Source organism: Macrobrachium rosenbergii, chromosome 23 (genome assembly GCF_040412425.1).
Source record: "Macrobrachium rosenbergii isolate ZJJX-2024 chromosome 23, ASM4041242v1, whole genome shotgun sequence".
NCBI lineage: Eukaryota > Metazoa > Arthropoda > Malacostraca > Decapoda > Palaemonidae > Macrobrachium > Macrobrachium rosenbergii.
The window spans coordinates 42,595,411-42,609,468 of record NC_089763.1 but is presented as its reverse complement, the minus strand read 5'-3'; the positions used below and the strand labels follow the sequence as shown (position 1 = coordinate 42,609,468).

The 14,058-nt window shown below is 38.4% G+C and overlaps 1 protein-coding gene across 3 annotated transcripts in view; it reads right to left on the bottom strand.

The window, feature by feature from the left end:
• The window catches only part of LOC136851558 (kelch-like protein 40a), a 28,630-nt gene extending 15,266 nt beyond the window's left edge, over positions 1-13,364 (bottom strand). For all 3 annotated transcript variants that reach the window (XM_067125815.1, XM_067125816.1, XM_067125817.1), the window contains exons 1-2: positions 13,210-13,364; positions 5,622-5,772 (exon numbers count right to left, since the gene is read on the bottom strand). The gene's annotated coding sequence lies outside the window, so the exon portion shown is untranslated. The remainder of the gene's footprint in view (positions 1-5,621; positions 5,773-13,209) is intronic.
• Positions 13,365-14,058: the final 694 nt, after the last annotated feature.

The window sequence follows — 14,058 nt, the reverse complement described above, 5'->3', positions numbered from 1 at the left end:
TTCGATGAGTGTGTAAAGTCGCTGTGGAGAAGAGTAGAAATGGAATTTAATCTAAAATCAAAATGACAGAAGCTATAAAAATTCGAACCCAAACCTGTACAGTGAACCCCTGTATTTTGTGGGGATGTAGCATTCCTGCCCCTGACTAGCTAAAATCCGCGAATACTTAAAACCCCTCTAAAAACACTTAGAACTGCCAATTTTGATAGTCTCAACACAAGAAAAACCCTGTAAAAATGCTTATAGCTGAGTATTTTAATAGTTTTATCATAAAAAGTGCATTTATTCATGAAAATTATATGAAAATACAGTAATTAGTGAATATTTCTCAGTGAAAAATACAGAGAACGGGCGAATTTCTGCGAGTAATGGGTAGATGTGCTCCACAGAGAAATCCGCGGATGCTTGAGCCCGCAAATCATGAGAACGCAAATATGGGGGGTTTACTGTAAAGTATCTTTCCTGTACAAAAACCTTGTTCACTTCTAGAGATTAGAACATCCAGGAACGGTAATTTATTATTAGATTCTTCCTCCAGGGTAAACTTTATGTTCGTGTGTTGAGTATTAATATACTGTAGTCTAAAGACAGAGTCAGCATTAAAATCACGTTTGAACAAAAAGAACGTGTCATCGACGTAACGTCTATAAAACAAGGAGTGGAAAGAAAGAGGGAAACTATCCAGCGTCTGCTCTTCCAGAGAGCTCATAGTATAGAGGGATGAATAAATTTGTTTGTATTTAGCATTTCCCAACGTTTTGTAAGAGAGAGAGAGAGAGAGAGAGAGAGAGAGAGAGAGAGAGAGAGAGAGAGAGAGAGAGAGTATAATGGTCGTTGGTGAGTGCTTCGGTTGTTGGAAGAGGGATGAGGTCGTTAGTTTGTTTACGGCGCTGTCTGTCTGTGGAATATGTGAAGGATTTTTCGGTTTTGGAGTGAGTCTTGAGTCAGAGCTAGTGCCGGTCAGTCGTTTGGTCTTGGACAGTTTTTTGTGTGCTTTTTGAGAGTTGTTGGTTTTTCTTGTTAGTGAGCTGTTCTTGTTGTGTATATAGTTATATCTTCTTTTTTTATGTTCCCTTGTTTTGTTTGTGCGGTTTTGGGTGCTGTGTTGGCGACCGTGGACGCCTTACTCCATCTTCCAGCAACCGAGGATCAGGGTGAGTGTTGTGTACTGTTTTTTGTGGTTTTGAATTCCGCCACATAATATTTGGCGCCCAACGTGGGGCAGCTGGTGGTGCAGCTGCAATTGAGATTAGTGGCTAGTAGTGTGACTGCAGGGAATGGAAGAGGAACTGGTGAGGTTGAGAGAGGAGTTGCGGCTGGCAAGAGAGGAGAATGGGAGGCTGAGGGGTGAGAATGAGGAGTTGAGGATATCGTTGAAGATGAATGCGATGAGGATGGTTGTGAGGAAGCTAAGCAGGTGAATGTAGCCGTGAGAGCGTGTATGCATGAAGCGAAAGGTAAATTAGTAACGAATGTAGTGGTGAATCAGAGTGAATATTGTAGTTTGGTAGACACGGGAGCACAAGTGTCGTTAGTGAGTAGTACAGTAGTTAGTGAATTGGAAAGGTGCGATTGAGATATAAAAAGAAAATCAACGAGTGTAAGGATACATGGTTTGGGACAAGGGAGTGTGTTAGTATGGGAGGAGGTACAATTAAAAATTCAGTTAGGGGGATTTGAAATAATACATAATTTTGTAGTCATGGATGAGAATGATATGCCAACATGTTTTTTATTAGGAATTGATTTTATGAGAATGCATGATATAAGTGTGGATGTCGGGAGGGGAATTTTAGGAAAGGGCGGCAGGGAAATAACGAAGGTTAAAGGAGGGGATGTGTCTAAAACTAGTTTTGTAGGTATGGTAGATATTGCAAGGAGTGAAAATGATTTGTTGAGTGAAGAGGAAATTAAGCAGATGCAAAATCAGTGCATGAAAATAAATATGTTAAGAGAGTGTGTGTTAGGGGGTGTAAGAGTAGGAAGTTGGCCGTCTGAGTTAGAAGTGTATAAGCGAAGTGCTAAGAGATTTGTTGTATGTAAAGGTATAGTTTATTTTTTGCATCAGGAAGGAATATGGGATGGGGAAGTGTATGTGCCAGTATTTTCGGAAGACGCAGCCGTGGGTGTGTTTGTTGGTGCATGATAGGTTTGGGCATCTGGGGAAAAATAAATTGTGGGAATGTATGAGAGAGAGATTGTATGTGCCTGGATTGAGTAAAATTTGTGCGGATGTAGCGATTACGTGTGCGGACTGTCAGAAGGGTAAGTATCAAAGTGTGCATGCGAATCCACCTGTGTTGCGATTGCAGATGAAAGAGTTATTTGAGATGGTTGTGATTGATTGTGTGTCGTTGCCTGCGACTGCTAGAGGACATGTGGGAATGGTTGTAATGGTAGATCATTTGAGTAAGTTTGCATATGCTGTAGCGATTCGGAACAAAAAGAGTGAGACTGTAGCGAGAATGGTGGGTCAAGTGATGTTGCCAATGTGTGTGTGCAAGCCGATGCGAATGTTGAGTGACAATGGGCCTGAATTTGTTGGATGGGAGTTTGAGCAAATGTTGCGTGATTGGGGCGTAGAGCATGTGTACTCTACGCCGTATATGCCCAGTACGAATGGATTGGCGGAACGAACGGTGAGAACGTTGACAGAGATATTACGTATGATGAGTGAATGTGATAATGATTGGGATGTAAACGTTGGGCGAGCGTTGTGGGTATACAACGCCACCGTGCATAAGGGTATTGGTATGTCTTCGTGCAAATATGTATTAAATTTTGAAAAGATAGTGAGACCGAGATTGGGTATATCTGAGAATGATAGGGAGGTATGGAAGAAGGCGCATGCGAGGTTTGAAAGTTACAAGGTGGGCGAGAAAGTGTTGAAAGAAGTAATCGAGAAAGGGCGGTTAAACGTAAATAAAGTGCGTGAAAAATTTGAGGGTCCGTATGAAGTGTTGGAAGTTGGTCCCAGTGGGCTTAGTTATGTTGTAGGGGAAGCATGTGTAGATGGTAGTGTGGGAGAAATACGAGCGCATCATAACCAATTGCGTAGATGGAAGGATGTACCAGAATATGTGAGGGAGAATGGGGTGTATAAATGGTTGAAATCGAATGTGGGTGAACCAAGTATGCATGAGAGCTTGTGTATGGAGGATCAGCAATTTGTTTTGATAGAGTATGGTAGGAAACGTAAGAAAGGGAAGAACGTAAGTGAACGGAGTGATCGTAAGTTGTGTGATAGGGGTGTGAATGCCAAAGTGAAAATGAGTGATAAAGCGTGTAATACGGATGAATGGGATGGTATGAATAGAACGTATAGCATATGCGGGTTTGATATAACTGAGTTGACTGAACGTGTAGAGGTAAGTGAACGGTTGGAGGTGAGCGAAAGTGTAAGAGTAAGAGAGCGTAGCAGTGATAGACGAGTGATTGAAAGCATGAATGAATCGTTGCAAGAATTGGAAAGGTCAATGAGCGAATGGGATGGGTTAGTTGAAGAATTGGGGAAGGTATTTGGGAACGAGTTAGAGGGTATAGATGAGATTGTGGATGAAATTGAGAGTGGTAATAGTGAAGAAGATAGCGTGAATCTGAGAGAGAATGGAGGAGAAAATGTAAATCTGAATGTTGCTGGAAAGAGAGCGAGTCTGAGAGAATGATTGCGTGCCCGCGAACGCGTTCTAAAGGACCTGCTAGTGAGCATCCATGGGTGTTACGTAAGGCGATTTGAATGCAGTGTGAAAGGTGTTGGTTGGGAAATGCTAAAAGGGGGAAGAATTATAGAGGATGAATAAATTTGTTTGTATTTAGCATTTCCCAACGTTTTTGAGAGAGAGAGAGAGAGAGAGAGAGAGAGAGAGAGAGAGAGAGAGAGAGAGAGAGAGAGAGAGAGAGAGAGAGAGAGTGTAATGGTCGTTGGTGAGTGCTTCGGTTGTTGGAAGAGGGATGAGGTCGTTAGTTTGTTTACGGCGCTGTCTGTCTGTGGAATATGTGATGGATTTTTCGGTTTTGGAGTGAGTCTTGAGTCAGAGCTAGTGCCGGTCAGTCGTTTGGTCTTGGACAGTTTTTTTGTGTGCTTTTTGAGAGTTGTTGGTTTTTCTTGTTAGTGAGCTGTTCTTGTTGTGTATATAGTTCTATCTTCTTTTTTTATGTTCCCTTGTTTTGTTTGTGTGGTTTTGGGTGCTGTGTTGGCGACCGTGGACGCCTTACTCCATCTTCCAGCAACCGAGGATCAGGGTGAGTGTTGTGTACTGTTTTTTGTGGTTTTGAATTCCGCCACAATAGATTTATTATAGAGTAAGAATTTATAGCTAGGGGTTCTAATATTTGTACAAGGTATTTGGCAATATTATAATTTGCTGTATTCATAGAAGAAAGAATGGAGCGCATTGGGGTACCTACCTTGTGCACTTTGGGCAAACCATACATTACTTCATATGATGAACCTGTGACAAAGAGGTTTTGGCACCTTAAAAATATGTTAATCTTATCCTACGTTTTGATATTATATAGGTCTGGAGAAGCTACTTTTTCGTATTTTGTTCTGTCGTTTAATGTGCTTTCCATTTTATTGATATAGTCCTGTTTGTTGAGAACAACCGTAGCCTTACCTTTATCTGATTTAGTAATGATGATATCTTCCTCACTGGCTAAGTTCTTTAAGATGGTGAGGTCATCTCTGTTGAAGAATGCCTTGAACCTAAAATTAATCCCAAAAAGTCCTTGCACCATCGGGTCCTTTTTCAAGCTTAAGGACAAAGTTAATCCGTTGTTTACATCCAACGTCGTTTACAAGTACAGTATACTTGCCCCAGGTGTAACCAGGGGACTTACGTTGGATGTATCAAAAGACTGCTAAGGAGGAGTTAGCTTCAGGACCGGGAGCAGATTGTCCAACCCAGAACAGTCCAACATAAGGAACCATTCCAAATTATGCAAAACATCCATAGACAACAAAGATTTTCGAATAACAGGACAAACACAGAAAGACAGCGACTTAACAACTTTAGAGTCCATAATGATAAAATTAACAATTCCATCATTAAACACCCAAACATCATCTATTCAGTTGTTTATTGCTTGATGGCCCTACTTGCCTTATCATTACATTGTTTTCTCCTTTTTATCTATTTTTGTTTTAATTTGTATTTTTCTCTCCTTGTTTCAATAGTTTCATTTTAGCTCCCATCTGGGTAGGTCCTTCTTTTAGTGTCATGGTGCCTCTGATATTTTTAAAAGAATTAGCATTTTAAATGGGATAATACTGTGGTATTTTTAATTAGTTGTTATAATAAATGTTTATAAATAATTATTGAGAGTCACCTCGCAGAATTTCAGCCTTGAAAATGCAACAAGGTAGTTGTATAACATCACCATAAGGAATAAACTATCAACTGTATAAGTGCCTTTCCTGGACCTTTACAGTAAACACACACACACACACACACACACACACACACACACAAACAAACCACACAGTATATATATATATATAATACATATTATATATAATATATATATATATATATATATATATATTGTGTGTGTGTTCTGTGTATACGTGCCTTTGCATGGGACAAAAGATGTGTAATGGGTAAAAAAATCGATGTACATACCTTCAGAGACTGTTTGTTGCTCAAGACTGGAAGATGATGGTGAGATCAGTATATTTACAGTGATCATAAATGGCTGATAATCTCTCTATTGGGTCAACCAAATCATCTTGCCAAAAACCATTCTCATTTTCGGTATCAGGCATTTGTTTCCCTGTTTAAAATACAATAATGAATGGGCTGAATTCCTCAACATTGTCACTGCTGTTATTGTTTTCATTTAATTCCTTCTGCTAGCATTACTACTAATACTACTACTCTAATACTAATGTCATGTTTCGCAAATTTTGTAAGATTATTTTATTTCAAGTAATTTTTTTATTGATCTTCTCCAGATTTTAATTTTATTTCCCAAGTAAGAAGTCCGGACTACCTTTACTGTTAAATATACAACTTACGGAGGCACATCTTTTGCAATTTGAAAACATCAAGTATCTCAAGCTCCGAAATAAACCACCAGTTTCGGAAATTGGGTACAGTAATTATAAGACAGAGTTCAGGCCTACTCATCTTTTCCTCTTTCAACATTAGACATGGACCTTCTGTCTCTCCTTTCTCTTTGCCTGGGTGCCTTTGGATCTGGGACAAAAAGATGTTAATGTATGTTCGTTCAGTAACAACTGGCTCTTTTGTCTGTATGAAACTTATGACTCACTTTGAATACAACAGTCAATGAACTGGGCAACTAGATCCCCCTATCTTCTCCAAGACTGGAGGACATAATTAAAAGGAGTAGAAGTGCCATCCATGCACCTCACGTCCTGCACTGTAGGCATTACTAAAGGGTGCTTTCAGCATCCCTCTGGCTCCTAGCTGCACACACTTTTTAACCCTTCACTTTACCTCGATTCCCGCTCCTTTCAATCTTGCTTTCCAACATTGGTTTAACTAGTACTTCTTTGAAAGGCTGTGGGGATTTTCTCCGACTTTCATAATCGAATCCTTATACATAATCTCATTTATTTTCTGGTTCTCTTTACCATGCTCTCCAACCTCTCAAGAAACCTATTTTCGCTGTCTTAAGCATTAACTGGCCAAAAGTACGAATTCAGTGACTTTGATGGCTTGACAGACTAAATTTAATAAAACCAAAAGCAGCAGAAGGAAAAGAAGAAAAGTGGGCACAAATCATGGAGGATGTGACAGAATTTTCTCACTCCTAAATGGAAAACAAATGATGCCAGCTAAGGGCAGAAGCAGCTGGAGGAGAATTCCAATTTTGTTTTAAATAAAACTATTGCTTTTCGAATGAACTTCCTTTTAAATGACACAAGTGTCAGCTTCGAAAGTGGTAAGATTCTTGAGCCAGTGATTTTTTTCTTTACTCTTTTTTTTTTGTAAGCTTCCTTAATTAGGCTTGGACTAAGAATTGAAAGACAAGCTCAGTCTAATGTCTAATTAAGCTAGGCATTTCTGAAGACCAGAAAACCACATAAAAGAGGAAGTAAACTACATTTTGCTAAATTATAATCCCTGTGAGGTATTTTATAGGTTACCCTGGAGGAAGAAATTGCCACATGAATCTATAGTTTCATATACTTCACAGGTCCACTTGAAGCGTCTCTGATACTAGCTTCCCCTCCCCCCCTCTCACTCACCTTTTCCAGTTCATGCTAAAGGATAATCCTAAATAAAAGGCGATAGTTTTAATACCAATATTAGGTTTGACAAAGCTACTGTGGTCACTTCCTCAAGATCATTACACTGCAAGTATGCTCATTGCTCTCTTGAAAGTACCTCTCCAACTAAGATGTAGGGGCTCTGAAGAAGGACCATTGGGTCCTTTGGGGGAACTGTTATGACCCAATGGTCCCTCTTGCGTCATAACAGATCCCCTGAAGTGTAGATTGGATCCTCTCCCAAAAGAAAGGCAGACACACCAGCCTGATGAGTGTTCCCGGGGTCAGTGGATGAAACGAACACATTACGAGCCATGGTCAACTCTCATTAGTCTCCCCATGATCAGCCCAAGCCAAACTAGTAGAGGTTAAGGGCGAACATTATCATGTACATGGGAGGGAGTGCTCCTGGATGGGAAAAGAATATTCTGAGTGTGGCACAAATGTACAGGTCAACAAAGTATGCAAGGGTACTGTAAAGCAGACTGATCATATGTGAATCCTCTGTCTGAACTCAAGAAAGAAGGCAGTGCTAACCCCATTCTACAGCTTTTTGTGCACTTCTGCAAGTGGAACAGAACATTAAGAGGATAAACTCAGTGAGGATGAGGAGGAGTAAGTTATGTATATGTGTTTCTTCACCTTACTCCTACGGCAAGTCTTCCTCTCTTCTACTACAGTAGAAAAAAAAGTTGAGGTACACAGAAGGGTCACAGTAGTACAGCCCAAATTTGATACTGCAAGTGTCCCCCACACGCAACACCACAGCAGTTGGAGTCTCAACAGCCTTGAGCTACTAGGCTGGAATAGCAGGGTCTAGAACAAAAATCTCTTAGTCAAGGCAAAAAAAAAAAGGTCACCTGCAACAACCTCAGAAGGGCCACAGCTTTTTAAGGTACTTCAACATAGCAGGGAAGGAGTTGAACTAGGGAGAACTCAGCACAAAGGCATGGGTCATCACTTTAAGAGTGCTTGCTGGCTTACAACCTTCATGTGCAAAGAGCTTGTGCTGGCCTATTACCTCCATGAATGTATTCCTCTCAGACTCAGCCACAGGAGAATGAGCAGGAGGGGTAGAAAGACAGGGAGGGCAGTCAGGTAGGGAGGAACCAAAGAAGTTCAAGATTTGGTGGCATCAGTAGCAGAGTATTCTACCTCTGCAGATACTGGCAAATACTGTTTGGCCTTCCTGTGCTTATTACCAAACCTCTTCCACCACTGCAAAGGAGACCAGCCAGCAAACCCTTTGCTGGGATAGTCAGGGCTGCAAGTCCTACCACTGCACAAAGAACATAACTGCTTGGGATCCTCTGTTAAGGGAGGACATAAAGGGGCCAAACACCTCCTTGCACCCTAAAAAACTCTATTGCTCACACTCTCCTTTGGGGCAGCAATCAACATCAAAAACAAACAAACATACTCACATACAGTACAGAGAAAAGGGGTTTCAGTGAAGCAGTTGGGAAGAGAGCAGCAGGCACCTTGTCTCAACTGTGACTAAAGAAAAACTTCACTTACCACCAAGAAACCATCTTGTTATCAAGTATCAACAATTTCCCGCTCACACTGACAAATATTCTTACACATATGGCAATGGTTTATATTCCCATAGGGTGGAAAATAAAAAAAAAAGATGGTCTAAGGCCCTTCCAATTTTGTGAATACATCATTTTAGAAATGGCCCACCGGCTGAAGAAGTTCTCTGAATTGAGGACGTATCGTAATTTGATCTGGGTGTTTAGGTAGGAACTAGACTTAGGCTAGTCTTCATTTCTACAGCTGAGCCTAGCCCATTATCCACCTGGCTGCTTAACAGGCTAGCCTAGACTAGTTGGTCTGGCACTTTCACCTAACCTAATACCAGTAACAAATTGCAACTGCTTCAAGCTTAACTATCATATGACAGCTACCTTGCCAAGTTTGGCTAACTTTAAAAGTTTAAAAAGTTGTGTAACATATGGAAACTGAAGTCCCTCAGAGGACCCAAGCTAATCCCTCATACAGTCCATGCTAATCTATGTAGAAAATAGACTATTTTATTTTTTGAATGAATTTGAGCCAATTATATTTTGTATTAACTTCTAACCTAATACATGAACCACAAAATTTATCTGTGTATCTTGTGTTTTATTTAGTTTTTACCATTTTTGTTCATAAAAAACAATTTTTTAAAGTCACTGATTGCTTACGTTAGGTTAATCTACACTTTAGACTTTTATTCTGTGAAATAACTGCACTTTGAAGTGGTAGCCAACAATGTAGTTGGATGATATATTAATTCCTCACCAACTACATGAACCTTTTATTTTTAATTTATTTGTATCTTTTTTTGGCTGTAAACCAAATGTTTTTGCATTTTCCCACATCTCTACACCTGTAGCTTATGGAGGCACCCTAAAGGGAATCAGCATATGTTGGATGACCCAGGATTATTTATATATTATATACTGTTACTGTCATTACTTACAACAATCATATATTTTTTAAAAAGCTTTTCCCCTCTGAGTTTATGGTATTTTTCTTTGATGCAAAAATCTGCAGAAATAATCAGTAATATGAATGATCAACTGGTATTTTATGATCATTCTCATAATGTAACATCAGTTTTGCTCTTCCTGGCTTACTGTTTGGGAAAACTTGTGATTTCACTCCATAATTCCATCAAAAATAAGTTTTGCTTCAAAATTCCTAACATGCCTGGCACCATTTGTTTATCCAATATCTGTCCTCTTTCTTTATTACCTAAACTACCTCTAACATCTAATCAGTTTTCGCTAAATTAGAAATATTTACATTGCTAAAACTGTTCCTTCACTGACCCTTACTGCACTGCTTAACACTAAAAGTGGAATGCCTAACCTTGTTGGCATTTTTTACAATACTAAACTGTTTATCATATTTATCTACAGATCTTCAGCTGTTCCCAGACAGATAATATTTAAATAATGAACTCTTCTTTATAAATTGAGGTACTTTCCATTTAAAAATATTTGTTGTTTTCCTGAGACAAATTTCAATTTTAAGTCTGACCATTCAGTATCATCATCATTCCAGTCCCAGTGGGCATGTCTGGCAAAACTGATATTCTTTCATAAATTCTTTCCAGTCATTCTCACCAATCCATCCATATATTTTTTGTCAGGTCCTCAGCCTCCTTCATTGATTTTCCTGCTGTGTTGTGTTTGTTCACTGACAGTCCCAAACCGCATTTGTTTTACTGATAACCAAAAGTTTTCTCAATGCCTTTTTCATTCTGCTCATTAGTTTTCAAATTTTATTTATTTGCATCAATTTCTGCAGCCTGTCTCTCCTCTCTGCCTTCTTGAGATTAAGTTTCACAGGCAAACAATACAGCAAATCTCCTCCTAAGATTCAGATATTTTTAGTTGGTGGGTAATTTCTTTATCTTACCAAATGCATCTTTGCCATGGAATTCTCTTCTGTTGTTTGCATTTTCCATCACTTGTGACAGTGCAAAATGCATCGGTTTGAATGTTTCAGCCCCATCTTATATCTGTTCTTGAGAATTGTGACAACCCTCTGTTTTCTTAACATTTATTGACAGACTCTCTTGACTCGTGTAAAGTACTTAAAGCTTGAAGTTTATCATGAAGTCTAACAAGTTTGTATCATCAATATTGATAAATAATATTGACTCCTCCAACCTTAATTCCTTCCATATCTCTGAGACATTTATTTCACTATATAAATTGAAGGATCAGGTGATAACACACAACCCTGTTTACCTCTCTTGATGTGCGAGTCTCTGATTCTTCAACATAACATAGCTATTTTCGCGTTTTCCTATCTTTTATTTTAATATATAAAACACTTTATAAGTGGACAAGTGTAAGTTTTGTTAAATAAAATGGTGTTTTAAGTAATAATTCAGTCCTGTATTTTGATGTCACTTGATCACACCAGTTAAAAAATTGTCATACTCAACCATTTTTGCCAAAGTGATAACATTTAAATCTACAAAACATGTTGTATACATAGATGCTTAAATAAATGAAAAGTCCTAACAACAAAATGACATTTCTGTAAAAATGCTGGCACATTTCGGATGTTTTGGACAGGTAAATTAGGATGGAAAATTGTTCCTGCCAGAAGTTTAGATAATATTTAAATAAAGTACTGTAAACAAAAACACCAGATTTTAAGTGGTTATAAATTGAAGTAAATGTTTTACAATTAAATAAATTCATTTGAAAATATTTGTTGTTAAGGATAAAACCATGGATTAAAGGTAACAAATTTTTCAATGCCTTTGACAGATGTGAATTCCATTATATTTTACTATTTTCACATCAGCCGTGCATTTTCCTATCTTTTATTTATCCTGATTGGCTAGTTCAGCCAATCACAGCACTGGAAAATATAGCCTGCAGTCTCATCTCAAAGCTCCAGACAGTGAGCATTTGCTCCGAACCTGAAGAACATGGTGTTATAACTTTAATAAGTTCAATCCTAGGATTATGTTGACTCGTGCATGGCATCTGTAATGCTACACTTCTAACCAGTTCCAGTTCTAGATAAATTTTCATATCTCAAGTCTATAATTACTCATTTTAATTGTTTTTTGCCAAAGTGATAACATTCATATGTACACATTACATACCTCTTTAGAAGTACGGCCATAGTAGTCATTGACTTAATCCTTGGCTCGTTTAAATGAAAAGTCCTAACAACAAATGCTACATTAACAACAAGCAGAACAATTCTCTAAGTAGGCCTAAGGAATGTGTAAAGAGCTGGCTGGTTCGGATGTTTCTGTGCAGCCAGATTTACAATAGGATGGAAAATTGTTCTTTTAGGTAGCATTGCTATCCATGACATTTTTCATGGAGACACAAGACAATTAATGATGAATGTACTAAGGAAAACAAACATTTTATCTTCTTGTTTATTTCACTATCAAATATCTTTTAAGTTTATTGAAGTAAATAATTAAGAACATTATAATTTCAACCATAATGTTTTATAATCAAATAAAACAGGTTTAATGAAAGTTATAACTTTTGATGTCAGTCAGGATAAAACCAGAGATCTTTACTTAAAGCTTTGAGAAAAATGCATTTCAGATTCAACCACAGCCAATCAGATGTAAGAATTCCATGGCACCAAATACGGCTGATGTGAATGTACTAGTATAGGCAACAAAATGTTGTTTTATCATGCTGATTACAACTAAAATCTTGAGTAATATCTATAAACATTACATATATACCGTGCGCAATTAGTGTTCAGTACACCATTAAATGAGCGCTGGGAAGGAAGTGTCCAGTCGCCATTTATTTTGCATAAGTATTTGGGAGGATGCCAAATTGGATTCAAAACTGCCTGCAACATTTGTTTTACGAAGACTTCACATGCTTGTTTTAGTTCGTACGGCAGTTTCCTATAGATCATTTTGTTAATGACCCTTCAATCTTTTGAAACGTTCTCTTAAAGGTTTAATTTTTTAATTATTTCTCAAATGAAATATCGAGTGAAAAGTGAAAATTCTGCCACCCATGGCTAATGCCCCATCGTTTTACCCTACTGCAGGGGCAGTAGGCATTTCAGAGAGAAAATGATCTAACCCCATACTTATTTTTACCTAACCTCGGACACCATGCCCAAACCAGGCCCTTTGCCTTCCTTAGTGAGCCTTGGAGTAACATCCAAAACAATGGGCGTTATGTTTACGGTATTTACCGTTTTGTTTAGTTATTATTTTAGCATCTCCAAACTAAACACGGCGCCCATTTTCACGTAAGTGTGCTTACGGCCGAAACTGCGAATGCCTCTGCACTCTACCCCTTCCTAACCTACATCGGTAGCACATCTACCAAAATTTGGTTGGGTCTGCTACGGCTCTCGACTCCACTTGTAAGCCTATTGTCTCAGGTTGTCCTTGTATCTGTCATTTTTCTGTTTCTATTCGTACCTTATATATGCATAAAAACACTCAATGTAATTACACTTACGTTATTTCTCGGACGCGAAAAGGTACACTTTGAAGTGCTTGAAAGCAGTCCGACGAACACGTTTGTTTATATACACAGGAAAGTAGTAGTAATATTAATGTTGCCCAACTCTGAAACAGCTCTCTTCCTCTTTCGCGTTCCCTCTGAAAACTTTTGATTGTGCTCGTTAATTTTCTTTGTGGTTCCATATGATTTTGATAAGTTCTGCCCTCATATGACTTTTGCATGAATCTAAATCTGTTCCTGATATTTTTATACAAAGAGCGTAAAGAAAATTTGTTCGAAATTAATTACCGTTTCCCAATATAAACATTTAGTTCACTCTAGCTCTGTTAATGAGCATTGTTTTTTGCTGTATCATACCAAGTATCTCCTTAAATATTAACTTTGTAGGCTTTTTAACAAGAGCTTCTCCTAGTTCCTTCGTCATTTCCTCAGCCATGTCTTTTCCTCATTCAATAATTTCTTTTTCCATTTCTTGTGCCATTGCCATGCACGAACCTCTTCAGGCATCCTGCACAATTCCAGCTAGGTTTTCCTTTTTTCCTATTATTGTTCTTCAGTTTGACATTCGACATTTTAGTTTCCTATTTACTCCCTTCTCGAATTTCTTTCCCTTTATTTCATTCCTTTCTCCTTCCATCACATGTATTTCAATATTAAAATAGCTGCCACCAGGAGGCACTCACGTTTCGCAAACACACACTAGAGAACCTGTTGGAATGATTTACTCTGGCACAAAAGTATCTGCTTCTCTCTCTTTCTCTGTTTTCATAGTTCTTCCTTCCCTGTCTATGATCAGTCCACTCCTCTTTTTACCATTTTATTGATTTCATTCCCCTTTTCCTC